This window comes from Hyaena hyaena, unplaced genomic scaffold (assembly GCF_003009895.1).
Source record: "Hyaena hyaena isolate Hyena2069 unplaced genomic scaffold, ASM300989v1 scaffold_284, whole genome shotgun sequence".
In the NCBI taxonomy this organism is placed as follows: Eukaryota; Metazoa; Chordata; class Mammalia; order Carnivora; family Hyaenidae; genus Hyaena; species Hyaena hyaena.
The window spans coordinates 1,950,785-1,968,958 of NW_024080913.1; the positions used below are offsets into that span (position 1 = coordinate 1,950,785).

The following is an 18,174-nucleotide window of genomic DNA, read 5'->3' on the forward strand; positions in this document are numbered from 1 at the left end:
AAAATGAACTTGAACAGGCAGAGAGTAGCAACGCTCAAGTGGAGGCTTGGGTCTTGTCCATCTTACAGTTCTGTAGGTCGGAGGTGGGACATGGTCTCACACATCTCCTCCTCTCTCAGCTCTCCCATGCCAGGGAAGTCTCTCTGCTCTTACGGATTAATGTGGTAAAGTTGAGCCTCCCCCCACCCCACCCCCCCGCCCAGCAATCCAGGATAATCTCCCCAATTTGAGGCCCTTCATCTGAATCCCATCTACAAGGTCTCTTGCCAGGTAGGGTTCACAGGTTCCAAGAATTAGAGTGCGAACCTGGGGGTGCAGGGGAGGAAGGGGTTACTCTTACTACCCTGTGCCTCCAGATATTTTTTTGTTTTTTAATGTTTTTTTTTTCTAGGAGAGAGAGAGAGGGAGACAGCGTGAGCAGGGGAGGGTCAGACAGAGAGGGAGTCACAGACTGAAACAGGCTCCAGGCTCTGAGCTGGCAGTCAGTACAGAGCCAGACGGGGGCTCGAACCCACGAACCGCGAGATCATGACATAAGCGAAAGTCGGACGCTTAACTGACTAAGCCACCCAGGTGCCCCTGTTTTTTTGGGTTTTTTTTTAAGATCAGACACTAAACTGGGGCGCCTGGGTGGCTCAGCCATTTGACTGTCAGACTCCCGATCTTGGCTCGGGTCACGGTCTCACAGCTTATGGGCTCGAACCCTAACAAGTCGGGCTCTGTGCTCACAGTGCGCAGCCTGCTTGGGATTCTCTCTCCCTCTCTCTCTGCCCTCTCCCACTCCCCCATTCTCTCTCTTTCTCTCTTGGTCTTTTTCTGTGTCTCTCTGAAAACAAACTTTAAAAAAAGATAAGCTGATGTGGGAGCTTGTGGTGCACAATGGGTCTTAGGTTTATCTTCAGAGTCACTAGATAATGATACTGGACAGGATGAGAATATTTAGCTGATATGAATTCTGACCCCCCCAGTAGGTAGAGGATAATCCTGGAGCTGAGGGTGCAGGGTCTTGCCTTTCTCTTATTTCAGGGATAAGAAAAGAGCATGTTTAATTCTGTTAGTGTACATTCTCTGAGAGCCCTCAGCAGTGGCGATGGCACCCTCCCTTCTGGGCCAGAGCTTTTCACCCGTGTCACCTGGAAGTCTCTGCCTTTCTAGGGATACTTTAGAAAGTCTGGCTCTGTTGGTCATGTTTCATCTGCTCCCAGCTCAACTTCTTCAGCACTAACAACATCAGGGAATGGAATTTGGGCAAAGAAATGAAGGAGGACAAAAAACAAAACAAAACAAGAATTTGTTTTTCAGATCCTTCATGTCCTTAGGATCCGAACTCCAAGTTAGATGGCTTTGAACTCTTAATATAGGAATGACAAGATGTATTCATTCAGTAGGTGCTTATTGGGTGCCCACTCTGGGCGAGGCATGGCCTGTCCAGAGATCTCTGGGAGGAAGAGGCAGGGTATTGTTTATTCAGAAACAGCCATCAGGCCAACTCCACGTTCTTGTAAAAGGGCTGGGCTGCCTGGTTTGGAGCCGGTGCCCCGCCCACAATTGTTTAGTGATTGACAGGAGCCTGGGCCTCCTTGGAGCTGTGTCCCTTTAGTCAATTAAGTATTCAAAAGACTGTTTCCACTGTAGAGCAGGAGGAAAGAGATGCTGTCCTTTGACTTTTTCTTAGCTTTCGTAGGGACTTTTCTGGCATGCTGTGGCAGAGAAAGGAAACAGATTTTGTTTTGAAGAGGATGGAAGTATTGCATTCCAACGCATTTCACTCTGGTGGTGGGTTCTGATAAGCAGAATTTGGGAAGTGTTCCTGGAAAAAAAGGATTTTCGCTAATCTCCCATTAAAATGTTGCGAATGCTTTTTCTCCACGTTAGTATAGCAGCATCTTTGATTGGAGAAGTGTTCCTTCGCAGAGGGGAACATTCCATCCAGTTCTGGACATTGTTGTGTGTGAGAATGGAAAACAGACAAGAGAGATGGAATCCTGCCACTATTTGGACGTCTTATTTTATGGGTCATTTAACCTCTCTAAGTTTTGATTTCTATAATGAGATAACATCCACCTATATCAGCCAGAGTTCTTAGTGTATAACAACAAACCAACTCCACATTTGCTTGTATACTTAAGGAGAAAAAGAATTTGCTAGAAAGGTATTGGAGAGCTTATTGCATCTCAGGAAAGGAAGAGCTGTGCAAACAAGGCAGGTGAAGGGCGGCCAGGACTGACGTGGAAGCATACAGCCAAAGTTACGCAGCCAGTCTGATGGACGTGACAATGCTGGGTGGTGGGGTGCCGGCTGCTCGTTGGCACCACTCGCTGGTGGAAGCTCAGCACTCTGCCCTCCTGCCTGCTCATACAGTGGAGCCTCTGCAGTCTATGATTTCTAAGGCAGTGGGATAAGGTGTGTCTGCTTCCAGAACTTAGGTCATTACTGTTCCCCAGCGGCAAAGGAGTCTGGGAAAGCACGTGTGTAGTATTTCAGCTTCTGTAGTGAGAGGTGGGTCCTTCAATCCATCAAAACTCTTTTTAAGACTGGGAAATTTTCCAGGGCGCCTGGGTGGCTCAGTCAGTTAAGTGTTAAGCATCCGACTTCGGCTCAGGTCATGCCTGGAGCCACTTCAGATTCTGTGTCTCCGTCTCTCTCTGCTCCTCCTCCATTCACACACACACACACACACACACACACACACACACACACTCTCTCTCTCTCTCTCTCTCTCAAAAATAAATATTTAAAAATTAAAAAAAAAAAAAAAGACTAGGAAATTTCCAAACATGAGAAGGAAACTCAGATGCCAGGTGGGCAAAGAAAACAACTGCTTGAATCCATCCCTTTGGTGACCCAACATCAAACTAAGTCCTATTTCCTGCATTTATACTTTTGAAAGAAGAAATGCTTCCCACACAACCTAATGCAACTACACCTTGTATAATTTAAAATGCTCTCACCCCTACCCCAGGAAGTACTGAGAGTTACCCCAAGATCTCCTGGACCTTCCCAGCCTCCTTACGTGGCCTCATCTCCTCCTTCCTCTCAATATTCAGGATCAGGCATCTCAAACAACACAGTACCAAGCACAAAGCCTGTTTCCCTGGCAGCACAGGAGACTGGCCTTTATAATCAGCTCCTTAGGGCATCTGAGATCTGCTCTCCTTAGAGGCTCAGAGACAATGAACGTAGTTTGTGGATGGAGTGGGTGGGGAGCTGGCTTCCCTGGGACTGCCTCCCTCCAGGTGTGATCTTCAGGAGCTGAAAGCATTTCATGGGAGGAGGATCCTCGGAGGGAGTGGCTGATAAGGAAGACTCCCGGAAAGTGGGGGTTTGAGTGCTCTGAGTCAGCCAAATGCTGGCGTGTTTCCCAGTTGCAGTACTCGGGTTAAATTCTTTCTGCTCAGGGGGCACCTGGGTGGCTTAGTCGGTTAAGCGTCCGACTTTCGCTTAGGTCATGATCTCGCGGTTCGTGGGTTCGAGCCCCGCGTCGGGCTCTGTGCTGACTGCCAGCTCAGAGCCTGGAGCCTGTTTCAGTCTGTGACTCCCTCTCTCTCTGACCCTCCCCTGCTCACGCTGTCTCTCTCTCTCTCTCCTAGAAATAAATAAAACATTTAAAAAAAATTAAAAAAAAAAATTCTTTCTGCTCAGTACCCTAAATCTCACACAAAAGGTCCTGCGAGGGTGTGGATCGCACAGTTATTTGGTGACCCACTGAATCAAGCTTTTGAGGGTTTTTTTGTGGTGTGTGAGAAAATATACACAAGACAGCTTTTTTTTTTTAAATTTTTTTATAGTTTATTGTCAGGTTTGTTTCCATATAACACCTAGTGCTCATCCCAACAAGTGCCCTCCTCCATGCCCATCACCCCCCTTCCCCTCTCCCCCATCCGCATCAGCCCTGTTTGTTCTCGGTATTCAAGAGTCTCTCATGGTTTGCCTTCCTCCCTCTCCCCCACTATTTTTCCCCTTCTTCTTCCCCATGGTCCTCTGTTAAGTTTCTCCTGATCCACATATGAGTGAAAACATATGTTATCTGTCCTTCTCTGCCTGACTTATTTCACTCAGCATAGCACCCTCGAGTTCCATCCACATTGCTGCAAATGGCCAGATTTCATTCTTTCTCATTGCCATGTAGTATTCCATTGTATAGATAAACGCATCTTCCTGATCCATTCATCAGTTGATGGACACTTAGGCTCTTTCCATGTTTTGGCTCTTGTTGAGAGAGCTGCAATGAACATTGGGTGCCGTGTGCCCCTATGCATCAGCACTCCTGTATCCCTTGGGAAAGTTCCTAGCAGTGCTATTGCTGGGTCATAGGGGAGTTCTATTGTGAATTTTTTGAGGAACCTCCACACTGTTTTCCAGAGGGGCTGCACCAGTTTACATTCCCACCAACAGTGTAGGAGGGTGCCCGTTTCTCCACATCCTCACCAGCATCTATAGTCTCCTGATTTGTTCATTTTAGCCACTCGGACCGGTGTGAGGTGGTATTTCAGTGTGGTTTTGATTTGTATTTCCCTAATGAGGAGGGACGCTGAGCATCATTTCATGTAAGACAGGTTTATTTTTTTAAGTTATGTAAAGTCTCGGATCTCAGTCCATGTTGTAAGGGTAAAACTGTAAGAATTTGAGCTTATTACTGTCTTCGTTCTGTGCAGGGACATTAGAAGAAACCACTGCATTCCACAGTCCTTGAATTCCTTGTACTGTTCGCATTGCTCTGTGGCCTCTTTGTCCCTCAGATCTTCCCTTCAGTGGTTCCCGACTCCATGTGACCGTAGGTAAGAATTTAATTAGCAGAGATTCTTTATAGTCCCTCCTCTCTGGGCTACTAGCGTCTGATTCAAGTCTGGATCAGTCCGTCTGATAGCCTGGCCCGGGGCCTCTTGCTAACTTCCAGTTGTAAAGGGGTCTTAGAAAGTGAGTACCTGGCTTTCCGGCCTTTGTAGAGGGAGGCCGAAGTGCCTCCTACGAGACTCACGGGACGAGGAATTCCTCAAATGTATGCAAGAGGTTCAGATGTTGGGGAGCGTGAAACCCCCCCAGGGTCTAGTGCACTTCCTTACGAGGTTGTCAGAGACATATTCTTTATCTGTTTTTTAATTTTTCTAACATTTATTTATTTTTGAGAAACAGAAAGAGGCAGAGTACAAGCGGGGGAGGGGCAGAGAGAGAGGGAGACACAGAATCCAAAGCAGGCTCCAGGTTCTGAGCTGTCAGCAACAGAGCCCGACGCGGGGCTCTAACCCATGAACAGTGAGATCATGACCTGAGCCGAAGTCGGATGCTCAACTGACTGAGCCATCCAGGTGGCCAGTTGTCAGGGACATTTAAAAAGATGGTATGTATGTAAAGCATCTAACATAGTATCTGCTACATATTATTATATCCCAATCAGTGTTATTTCCTAACATCTTCCTGGTTAATAAAATTGCCAGGTCTGAGCCATGAAAGGAGGAGACTCAAATACATAGTTAAACACAAGCATCGAAATTTGACATAGGAATTAGATAAAAGACTTAATAGGCAGGCTAGGAAAAGTTATACTAATTCACTGTCTTCTGATACTTAGAAAACTTTTGTTTTTGGTATAAGTATAAACACTTTAATTGAGAAAAAGTGTGACTATGCAGCTTTTTTTTTTCTAAAAAGTTCTTTAATAAAACCAGCTCATCTGTTTTTTATCTGTTTTTTATTATAAAGAGGAGATTTAAAAAATCAGGGGCGCCTGGGTGGCTTAGTCGGTTAAGCGTCTGACTTCGGCTCAAGTCATGATCTCATGGATCGTGGGTTTGAGCCCCGCGTCGGGCTCTGTGCTGACAGCTCAGAGCCTGGAGCCTGCTTCAGATTTTGTTTATCCCTCTCTCTGCCCCTCCCCTGCTCACGCTCTGTCTCACTCAAAAATAAGTAAACATTAAAAAATTTTTTTAATTTGAAGTCATCTCTGTCCATAGGAAGTTGTTCGGCCTGACATCTGCCGCCTACTGTGTTGACCTCTCATTGGACAGAAGCTTGCCCCTGCTTGCTGTCCCATCTGGGCGTCAGTCAGTTCTGCATGCTTGCTTTAAGCTTATAAATATGTATAAAAGGGTCAGCAGAAATGAGAAAATACTGTTTTGATTCCCAAGCCCAATCTGAAATCGGCATGAAATTGGTCATGAAATTTTCTAGTCACAAGCTGCATTGAAATTAGAGGCCCCAGAGGCATATTTCTGAGCTTGGAAATATTATCTTTCTCTGCTAGCTTCCATAGGCAACAAAAAAATGTTGTCTCTCAAGATTCACTCTACGTAACTGGTGGTTCCTTTGAGTGTATCCGCATCTGTTGATTCATCCATCAAACATGCACTGAGTTCCTAGTACGTACTGGGTATCACGTTAGTCTCTGAACACAGTAATGAAAAGACTTGGTCCCTGAACTGAAGGACAATAGGTAAGACAGACATGTAAGCAGGTAGTGTAGTGTCATGTGACAATGTGACACTCAATGTATGGACAAAGACAGGTGGTGGCTCAAAGGATAAAATGTCTAACTGTGGTTGTGGGGGAGGTGGATTCAAAGGTTCTTCACGGAGGAAGAAACGCATGAGCTGGATCTGGAAGGATCCAGCACAGGTACCCCCCCCGCCCCCCCGGCCCCAGAGAAGGGGAGAGGGCTTCCAGATGGGGCGGGGCATGACGGGGCCTGGTGCCTTGTGGAGCTGTGGGTGGCTTGGAGCACGGAGCAGGAGAGGAGCCCCAGGAGAGGAGGTTGGAGGGGAGGCCGATGCCAGGGCCTGGTGGGCCTTTTACGCCCTGCTGAGGACTGTACACTTCACCCTCAGGGGGCTAGAGGCCATTCATGTGCCTTAAGTGGGGCAGCTTTGAATTTAGAGCAGCTATTCTGAAAGCAAACAGTGTCGTCAGTTGGCAGTGGAGGTTGAGGGTGGAGCAGGGTGAATTTGGAGAAAGGGAAAGCAGCGCGGGCGGAGTATTGCAGAGGTGCCTGTGAGAAGAGATAGCAATGTCCATCCTTGACTCTGGCTCCATTTGATACGATGAAGGGACCGTAGCTGTACTGATAAGGATTCCCAATACTTGTCGTCACTTCAGTTTCCTGAAACAAAATATCACTGGGGCAGTGGGGGTGGGGGGCTGCCAGCTGACCCCCAAGACTCACGTGCCCCTTGCATGGGATAGAGCAGCATTGGGAAGTGTGTCCCGGCTGGCCAGGAGCCACATTCGCAAGTCCCCTGCCCTGGAGCCCGGTGGGCCTCGAGTGACGGGGTCTCAGCCGAGGGAGGGATGCATTCACTTCCGGGCTGAGGTGGTTAAGTACCAGGGGTGAGCTCCGTGTTCTCTCTGTCCTCCCTGTGTCCCTTGTCCCCCTGCTGACTGGAAGTGGGGGGACCGCTGAAGGCGAGCTGCCAGACCTGAGTGGACTTACTGCACTGTTGACTCAGCCTGTCGGTACTGCTGCCACAGCACGGGACTTTGTTCCTACACTCGGTGGGCCTGGTGCTCTGTTATTCAGTTGATTCTAAGTCAGTCCACGATTACGGGCTGTTTTGACAGGGGCACTACCCACGAGGTAGTTTGTGTCCTTTTTTTTGAAAGCTGTCGCCATGATTTCTGGAGTTGGGGGTCGGTCCATTCTGTGCTCCACAGGGTGGCTGGGGCGGGAAGCCGAAGAACGTCGAGCCCTGTCACTCGTGCTGCCTCTCTTCACTGTGTCGTGTCCGTGCAGCCAAGTTACACTGCGCCTTGTTTTGAGGACTATTTCGGTTCTCCTTTCCTTTTCATTTCCGCAGATCTTTTTTGGCAGCTGTCACATGCCAGGCCTATTCACAAAGTTCTACTTTGCCTGGGACTGTGCTGGATTGTTCTAGTGCAATAGTGAACAGAGAAGACGGTCTCTGCTCTCCTGAAGCAGAGTACGGGCGGCAGGAGGGAATTAAGGAAATTTCCACATGATATGGTAAGTGCTATGTTTGGGGGAGAAGAGGATGCCTTGAAAACATGGAAGGAATACAAAACCTGAACGTGGAAATTCAGGAAGCCTTCCTGGAGGAAGTGACATTTAAGCAGATGAAGCAGGGTTGTACAGGAGTTAGTCAGATGAAGAGCAGGAAACAGGGAGTTCTGTGAGGACAAAGGTAATACATGCCAAGGTCTGGAGGAGAGCTAACGGCAGTCGTTTGCCTCTGGAGAACAGAGTACAAACTGGAAAGAGGCATAGACTCATGTTGGAAAAGGAAGCAGGGGCCTGATGATGAAGGGACTATAAGCCATGGACGGGACTGTCTCGCATTGGGGCACCCCCAAAGCAGAAACTGAGGCGACTAGAAGTAGTTTACTTGCAGGTTGGTTCCAGGAAGTACAACGAAGGAATGGGAGAGTGTGCAGAAGGGAAGAAAGCCCGCAAAGGCTGGGCTGATCAGCAGGGTGCCACGCAGCTGGAGTTCAGCACCACCACACACACCTGAGAACCTGTTGGACATGCCTCTGAGCTGTCACATTGGTCCAGGAAGGCAGGGCGTTTATCCAGCGCTCTCGTCCCTCATTGGTTGGAGGCTGCACCTGGGAGCCTTAATTCCTCCCCTTTCTGGCCAGTCCCAGGTTCCTCAGAGAATGACCTGGTGCACAGAGCCACTGGATGCCGTTGTGTGCGTGGGAGCAGCCTGTAGGTGGCGTCCAGGGCTGGCTGTGGGGACCTGGTGGCCAGGGTGGGCCCTGGGGATGTGGGCACGGCTCCTATAGCATCTCCCAGAAGTCTAAACTCTGCCTAAGAACACGTAGGATCTATCGTAGGGTTTTCAGGAATGCATTTTATAATTTTTTATGTTTATTTATTTATTTTGAGAGAGAGAGACAGTACAAGCAGGGGAGAGGCAAAGAGAGAGGGAGAGAGAGAATCCCAATCAGGCTCCACACCATCAGCGCAGAGCCTAGTGTGGGGCTCGGACTCCTGAGCAGTGAGATCATGACCCGGGCCAAAATCAAGAGTAGGACACTTAACTGACTGGGCCACCCAGGGGCCCCTTCAAGAATGTATTTTGGAAAAGCTCATGTTGGCTGAGTAGAGAGGGTGGATTAGGGCAAAACTCAAGTAGACAGATGAATTAAGAGCTATTTTATTTTATTTAATTTTTAAAATTTATTTATTTATTTATTTGAGAGAGAAAGAGAGAGAGAGAGAGAGCACAAGCAAGGGAGAGGGACAGAGGGAGAGAGAGAAAGAGCCTCAAGCAGACCCCATGCTCAGTGAGGAGCCCAATGCAGGGCTTGATCCCGTGACCCTGGAATCATGACATAAGCCAAAATCAAGAATCGGATGTTCAACCAACTGAGTCACACAGGTGCCCACCATTTCTGCATCTTCTTTGGTGAGATACTTGTTAATGTCTTTAGCTTATTTTTTAATGGGTTGTTTTCTTACTGTTGCGTTTTAAAAGTTCTTTGCATATTTTGGATAAGAGTCCTTTATCAAATATGTCTTCTGCAGATATTTATTCCCCAATGTGTGGCTTGCCTTTTCTCTTTCTTTCTTTTTTTTTAATGTTTATTTATTTTTGAGAGACAGAGAGAGACAGAGCACTAGTGGAGGAGGGCCAGAAAGAGAGGGAGACACAGAATCTTAAGCAGCTCCAGGCTTCTAGCTGTCAGCATAGAGCCTGACACGGGGCTTGAACCCATGAACCGTGAGATAATGACCTGAGCCGAAGTCAGATGTTTAACTGACCCAGGTGCCCCCCTTTTCTTTCTTCCTTTCTTTCTTCCTTCCTTCCTCTTCGTTCGTTCGTTCGTTCCTTCCTTCCTTCCTTTTTTAAATTTATTTTTATTTTTTTATTTTTTTAAATGTTTTTTATTTATTTCTGAGAGAGTGAGAGAGACAGTATGAGCAGGGGAGGGACAGAGAGAGAGGGGGAGACACAGAATCTGAAACAGCCTCCAGGCTCTGAGCTGGCTGTCAGCACAGGGTCTGTCAGGGGGCTCAAACCCACAAACTGTGAGATCATGACCTGAGCCGAAGTCAGACGTTTAACAGATTGAGCCACCCAGGCGCCCCCCCTTTCTTTCTTCCTTTCTTTCCTTCTTTCTTTCTTCCTTTCGTTCCTTCTTTCTTTCTTCCTTTCTTTCCTTTTTTCCTTCCTTCCTTCCTTCCTTCCTTCCTTCCTTCCTTCCTTCCTTCCTTCCTTCTTTCCTTCCTCTCTCTCTCTCTCTCTCTCCCCCTCTCCCTCCCTCCCTCCCTTCCTCCCTCCCTCCCTTTCTTTCTTTCTTAGTTTTATTTTTGAGTAATCTCTAACCCAAAATGGGGCTTGAACTCACAACCTTGAGATTAAGAGTCGCACACCCTACTGACTGAACTAGCCAGGTGCCCCTGTCTTTTCTGCTTCTTGACAGTGTCTGCACGCCAAGCAGAAAATTTTAATTTTAATCAAGTTTTGCCTATCAGTTCTTTCTTTCGTGGATCATGACTTTGGTGTTGTATCTAAAAAATCACTGCTAAACTTAAGGTTCACCTAGATTTTCTCCTGTGTTTTCTTCTAGTTTTATACTTTTGCATTTTACATTTAGCTCTGCAATCCATTTTGAGTTGATTTTTGTGAAGGGCATAGGGTCTGTGTGTAGATTATTTCATGCATTACATATGTATAGTTATTGCAGCTCTGTTTGTTAAAAAGATAGTCTTTACTTCATTTTATTGCCTTTGCTCCTTTGTCAGGATCAGTTTACTATATTTACATGAGTCTATTTCTGGGCTATCTTTTCTTTTCCATTGACATATCTGTTATTTTGCCAGTAAGAACAAATTATGATTACTGTAAAATTTTGATTGCTTTCTTTTTTTACATTTATTTTGAGAGACAGACAGACTGCAAGTGGGGGAGGGGCAGAGAGAGAAGGAGACACAGAATCCAAAGCAGGCTCCAGGTTCCAGGCTCTGAGCGAGCTGTCAGCATAGAGCCCAACATGAGGCTCGAACCCACAAACCATGAGATCATGACCTGAGCCAAAGTTGGACACTCAACCAACTGAGCCACCCAGGCGCCCTGAAATTTTGATTACTTTTGATTACTGTAGCTTAATAGAAAAGTCTTGAAGTTGGATAGTATTAGACCTCCAACTTAATTCTCCTTTAATAGTGTGTTGGGTATTTTGAATCTGTCTCTCTATATAAGCTTTAGAATCAGTTTGTTGCTATCCACAAAACAACTTGTTGGGATTCTGACTGGGATTGCATTGAATCTGTAGATCAAGTCGGTAAGAACTGCCATCTTGACAATATTCAGTCTTATTCACAAACATGGAGCATCTCTCTATTTATTTAGTTCTTCTTTGATTTTTCAGCAGAGCTTTGTAGTTTTACTCATATATAGCTTATATGTATTTGGTAGATGTATACCTAAGTATTTCATTTCAGGGGATGCTATTATAGTATTATATTTTTAATTTCAAATTTCTCTTGTTTATTGCTGGCATATAGGAAAGCAATTGGCTTTTGTATATTAAACTTGTATCCGGCAGGTGCCTGAGTGGCTCAGTCAGTTAAGCATCTGACTCTTGATTTCAGCTAAGGTCATGGTCTCTTGGTTCATGAGATCAAGCTCCATGTCAGCACGGAGCCTGTTTGGAATTCTCTCTCTCCTTCTCTCTTTGCCTTTCCCCTGCTTGCACATGCACCTTCTCGCTCTTGCTCTCTCAAAATAAATAAATAAAAATTTTAAAAAATTAAAAAAAAGTATATCTGGCAACCTTGCTATAATCACTTATTAGTTCTAGGTAGTTTTTTTCATTTCTTTAGAATTTTCTATGTTGATGATTGTGTCATCTGTGAACACAATTTTATTTCTCTTTCCAATCTATATACTGTTAATTTCCTTTTTATTTTATTTTTTATTTTTTAAAAGTTTATTTTTTGAAAGAGAGAGAGAGTGTGCACATGTGCATGAGTTAGGGAGGGACAGAGAGAGAGAGAATCCCAAGCAGGCTCTGCATTGCCTGTGTGGAGCCCAATGCAGGGCTCAGATTCACGAACCATGAGATCATGACCTGAGCTGAAATCAAGAGTTGGATGCTTGACCGACTGAGCTGCACCTGTTTATTTCCTTATCTTGTCTTATTGTATTAGCTATTCCAGTATGATGTTGAAAAGCAGTGGTGAAAGGGGATATCCTTCCCTTTTTCCTGATCTCAGTGGGAAAAGCTTTTAGTTTCTTACAATTAAGTATGATATTAGCTGTAGATTTTTGGTAGATATTCTTTATCAAGTTGAAGAAGTTCCCTTCCTCTCCTAGTTCGCAGAGAATTTTTATCATGAATGAATGCTGGACTTTGTCAAATGTTTTTTCTGCATATATTAACATGATCGTGTGATTTTGCTTTATTAGCCTGCAGATTTGATGGATGACATTAATTGATTTTTGAATGTTGCATTAGCCTTGCATATGTGGGATAAATCTCACTTGGTCACGATATACAATTCTTTTCATACGTTGTTGAATTTGATTTGCTAATGTATTGTTGAGGATTTTTGCATCTACGTTCATGAGAGATATTGAACTGTAGTTTTTTCTTTTTCTTGTAATGTTTTTGTTTGGTTTTGGCATTAGGATGATACTGGCCTCATAGAATGAGTTAAGAAGTATTTCTTTGGGGGTCCTGGGTGGCTCAGTTGGTTAAGCGTCTGACTTTGGCTCAGGTCATGATCTCACAGTTCGTGGGTTCAGGCCCTGCATCGGGCTCTGTGCTGACAGCTAGCTCAGAGCCTGGAGACTGTTTCAGATTCTCTATCTCCCTCTCTTTCTGACCCTTTCCTGCTCACGCTGTCTCTCTCTCTTAGAAAAAAAAAAAAACCATTTCTTCTGCTTCTATCTTCTGAAGCAGATTATATAGAACTTGGTATAATTTCTCCTTAAATATTTAGAATTTACCAGTGAACCCATCTGGGCCTAGTGCTTTCTGTTTTGGAAACCTATTAGTTAACTGGTTCAATTTCATTAATAGATATAGGCCTACTCAGATAGTCTGTCTCTCTGCCTGTGTGAGTTTTGGCAGACTGTGTCCTTCAAGGAAGTGGTCCATTTAATCCAAGTTATCAAATTTGTGGGCATAGAGTTCTTTGTAGTATTCTTTTATTATCCTTTTCATGTTTAGGATCTGTAGTGATGTCTCCCAATTCATTTCTGATATTAGTAATTTGTATTCTCCTTTTTAATTTATTGATATTTTCTTTTTTTTTTTTTTTAATTTTTTTTTAATGTTTTATTTATTTCCAGGAGAGAGAGACAGCGTGAGCAAGGGAGGGTCAGAGAGAGAGGGAGTCACAGACTGAAACAGGCTCCAGGCTCTGAGCTGGCAGTCAGCACAGAGCCCGACGCGGGGCCCGAACCCACGAACCGCGAGATCATGACCTAAGCGAAAGTCGGACGCTTAACCGACTAAGCCACCCAGGCGCCCCAATTTATTGATATTTTCAAAGAACCAACTTTTGGTTTCATTGATTTTTTTTTCTATTGTTGTACTGTTTTTAATTTTATTGCTTTCTGCTCTATTCTTATTATTTCTTTTCTTCTGTTACCTTGAATTTAATTTGCTTTTCTCTTTTCCAGTTTCCTAAAGTGGAAGCTTAGGTAATTGATTTGATTTGATATGGTTATATTTATTTATTTATTTTCAGTTGTTTTTTTTAAATTTTTTTTTATGTTTATTTATTTCTAGGAGAGAGAGAGACAGTGCGAGCAGGGGAGGGTCAGAGAGAGAGGGAGTCACAGACTGAAACAGGTTCCAGGCTCTGAGCTGGCAGTCAGCACAGAGCCTGACGCAGGGCTCGAACCCATGAACCGCGAGATCATGACCTAAGCGAAAGTCGGACGCTTAACCGACTAAGCCACCCAGGCGCCCCTATTTTCAGTTTTATACCTTTGACAATGAGCAGTTGGTTCTCATCCACATTAACTAGATTTTTGAAAGTGGTGACAGGTACATAGGTGACCAGTGTTTAGAGCTTGTTTGGTGAATCTTCATTCTCCTTAAGTTTTTCTGGACAACTGCACATGGATATGGTATGGAAATTCCCTATTCCTTTGGCCCAGACAGCTTTGTTGAGCCTGGTGTCAGTGTGCACATCTGGAGTTCCCCTCTCCTTCATGAAATTTTCAGATGTCTGAGTGCCTAAGGGGCACGCTTCTTGAACTCCACTGCATGGATGTGCTTGTGACTGTTGATGGTGTATTCTCTCATCACTACTTCATTGATGGCAGAATAGCTCTTCTTCTCACCACTCTTCTTTGCAAGAGCCATTTTGCCAGGCTTAGTTTGGAAAGCTTAAATGACTGATTTTAGATCTTTCTTCCTTTTAAATACATGCATTTAATGCTATGAATTTCCCTCAAAGTACTACTTTTTCTGCATCCCACAAATTTTAATAAGTTGGAGTTTTATTTTCATTTTGTTAGAAATACTTTAAGATTTTGCTTCAGATTTCTTCTTTGACCCATGTGTTAGTTAAAAGTATGTTGTTTAATCTCCAAGTATTTGGGGATTTTCCAGTTATCTTTCTGTTTTTGGTTTCCACTTTAATTCCTCTGTGGTCTGAGAGCAGACATGGTATGGTTTCTATTTTTTTTTTTTTAATTTGTTAAGGTGTTTTTTTATGTGATCTGTCTTGATGAATGCTCCCTGTGATCTTGAGTATAATAATGTAATCTGCTGCTGTGGGATGAAATGGTCTATAGAAATCAGTTTTATCCACTTGACTGTTGGTGCTGTTGAGTTCAACTATGTCCTTACTGATTTTCTTCCTGTGGCATAATTCAATACAATATTACTGTTGTTATTCTGAGCAACTTATTGTCTATTAGATCAACTAAAAGTAAGAAGAATAAAACTTTGGGGGCACCTGGATGGCTCAGTTGGCTGAGCATTGGACTTCAGCTGAGGTCATGATCTTGCAGTTCCTGAGTTTGAGTCCCACCTTGGGCTCGCTGCTGTCAGCATAGAGCCTGCTTCACATCCTCTGTCCCTCCCTCTCTGTCCTCCCCCACTTGCACTCTCTCTCAGAAATAAGTAAACATTTTTTAATGTTTATTTACTTATTTCTGAGAGAGAGAGAGAAAGAGAGAGAGAGAGAGTGTGAGCAGGGGAGGGTCAGAGAGAGAGGGAGACAGAGAGTCTGAAGCAATCTCCAGCTCTGAGCTGGCTGTCAGCACAGAGTCTGATGTGGGGCTTGAACCCACAAACCGTGAGATCATGACCTAAGCCAAAGTCAGACGCTTAACCGACTGAGCCACCCAGGTGCCCCAGTAAACATTTTTTAAAAAAGAAAGTTTTAATTTTACCTTTACTTATTCCTTTTCAGAAGCTCTTCCTTTCTTTATGAAGATCCACTTTTCTGACCTATATAATTTTCCTTCTCTCTGAAGAATTTCTTTTAACATTTCTTGCAAGATAGGTCTACTGGCAACAAATTTTCCTTAGTTTTTGCTTGAGAACTCTATTTCTCCTACACTTTAAAAAACTTTTTAAAAATGTTTTATTTATTTCTGAGAGAGAGAGAGAGAGAGTGTGAGCAGGGGAGGGTCAGAGAGAGAGGGAGATACAGAATCTGAAGCAGGCTCCAGGCTCTGAGCTGGCTGTCAGCACAGAGCCTGATGTGGGGCTCAAACCCACAAACCGTGAGATCATGACTGAGCTGAAGTTGGCTGCTTAACTGACTGAGCCACCCAGGTGCCCCTCTCCTACACTTTTTAAAAATGTTTATTTCTTTTGAGAGAGAAAGAGCACGTGCTTGTGCACAAGTGAGGGAGGAGCAGAGAGAGGGAGAGACAGAATCCCAAGCAGGCTCATCTGTGCTGTTAGCAAAGAGCCGTACTCTGGTGCTTAATCTCACGACTGTGAGATCATGACCTGAGCCGAAATCAAGAGTCAGACGCTTAACTGACTGAGCCATCCAGGTGTCCCTCTCCTACACTTTTGAAGGGTGATTTCACAGGGTAAAGAATTCTAGGATGGTTTTTCTTTTTCTCTGAACACTAAATATTTCACTCTACTGTCTTCTTGGTTACATGGTTTCTGAGGGAAATTTGAATGTAATTCTCATCCTCAAGCTCAGAGAGTCTTTCTCAGCCGTGTCTAGTCTGCTACTAAGTCCATCAGAGGGTTTTTCATTTCTGTTATTACAGTGTTTTTGATCTCTACAATTTCTCTTGGGTTCTTTCTTAGAATTTCCATCTCTCTGCTTACTTTGCCCATCTTTTCTTACATGCTATCTATTTTATACGTTAGAGCTGTTAGCATACTAATCACAGATGTTTTAAAGTCCCCGTCTGGTAATTCTAATGTCCCTGCCTTGTCTGAATCTGGTTCTGATGCTTGCTCTGTTTCTTTAAACTGTGTTTTTTATTTTTTTGTTTTTTTTTTTTGCCTTTGAGTATGTCTCTTAATTTCTTCTTGGCAGCCAGGCATGATGTACTGGGTAAAAGGCACTGTTGTAAATAGGCCTTTTAGTAACTAACAGTGGTGAAGTATGAGGGGAGGAGGAGTGTTCTGTAGGCCTGTGATCAGTTTCAGTGAGCCTGTGCCTCTAGACTCTGAACTTGCTACAGGGTCTCAACCTCGTCTCCCTCTTATATGGGACCCAATGCCTAGAGTGGGCTAGCATTGGGTATTTCCCTTCTCTCTTTGGTAGCGAGGTCAGTAAGGCTCTGAAAAAACCCCAGGCTCTGGTTAATAGCTTCTCCTGAGGGCGGTCCTTGTCAAGAACAGAATGCTTGGAGTATTTCCAGGCGGTTCCCTCTCTCTTCCCACTGCTGGAAACACTTGGGGATTTTTCTCCAGTATTCACTGTGAGAACTGGGTAGAGCTCAGGAGGTCAAGCTTACAGAAGTGTGACGGGTTCCCAGTGACTGAATCTCCCTGGACTGTTTCTCTCTCAGACCCTGAGCCTCCTACCTTTGGTCAGTGAGAATTCAGGTTTCCCTGCCGTGGCACCCAGGAGGGTTTTTCTTCCAGTTGTGGTTCTCAGTATCCCCCTGTCGATTTTCTCATTGTGGGTGTAGCAGTTTGACTCGTGGCCTCACTTCTCTCGTGGGTATTAAGAAGGGTTGCTGGGGGCGCCTGGGTGGCTCGGTCAGTTTGACCTTTGGTTTCAGCTCAGGTCATGATCTCATTGTTCATGAGATTGAGCCCCGCATCAGGCTCTGTGCTGACAGTGAGGAGCCTTTTTAGGGATTATCTCTCCCCTCTCTCTCTGTCCCTACCCTGCTTGTGCTTTCTAAATAAATAAATAAATAAATATTGTTTTAAAAATTAAAAAAAGAGAAAGGTTGTTGGTTTTTAGTTTGTTTGGTTTTTTACTTGTTATTGGGATGAAGTGGTGACTTGCATGCTTCTTACATGCTGGACCTGAACCCCCGTGATTGTGGTTTTTATGCTGAATTCAAAAGGCTTGTGGGACATCCAAGTGCAGTTGTTATTCTGTGAATGATGCCTGAATGGGGGTGGGGGTGATAAATGAGATTAGCCAGGGGTATGGTTCATGTGGGAAGAGAAGAGAACTGAGGCAATGTCCTTGAGAAATACCAACATTTAAGGAAAGACAAGATGCTAACAAGGCAGAATAAGAATGAACCTGAGACGGGGCACCTGGGTGGCTCAGTCAGTGTTCAACTCAAGTCTTGATCTCAGAGTTGTGAGTTCAAGCCCTACGTTGGGCTCCACACTGGCATGAAGCCTACTTAAAAATAAATAAATAAAGTCTTTTTTAAAAAGGATGAACCTGAGAGGCAGGAGGAAAATCAGAAGAACAAGACCTTGTGGAACCTAGGGGAAGAATGTTTTAAAACAGGGATTAGCCAGCAAGAGTGAATGCTGCCGAAAGGTCAAATACATTAAGGGCTACAAACGTTCTCTTGGAGGGAGCTTTCTGGTAGTGTGGATGAAAGCATTTTGAGTGGTGTGGTGTAGGTGGAATACAGATCAGAAGGAAACGAGAAGGAAAAAGTGAGGCAATGGAGTGAGCGGGTGAGATTAATTTTTTCAAGAAATTTGTGAGAGATGGATTTGAGGGAGTGCTTTTTCTCCTAGTAGGAGAGACTTAGGCACATAGTAAATGTTGATGGGAATGAGTGGAATGAGCTGGAAGAGGGAGTGAGGGAAAGAAGAGACAGAGGAGGGTAGGTGGTAGGTGGAGGGAAA

General features: G+C 44.6%; 1 pseudogene; it reads right to left on the reverse strand.

Moving 5' to 3' along the window:
• Window positions 1-277: 277 nt before the first annotated feature.
• LOC120241235 lies at window positions 278-14,280 on the reverse strand (annotated as a pseudogene).
• Window positions 14,281-18,174: the final 3,894 nt, after the last annotated feature.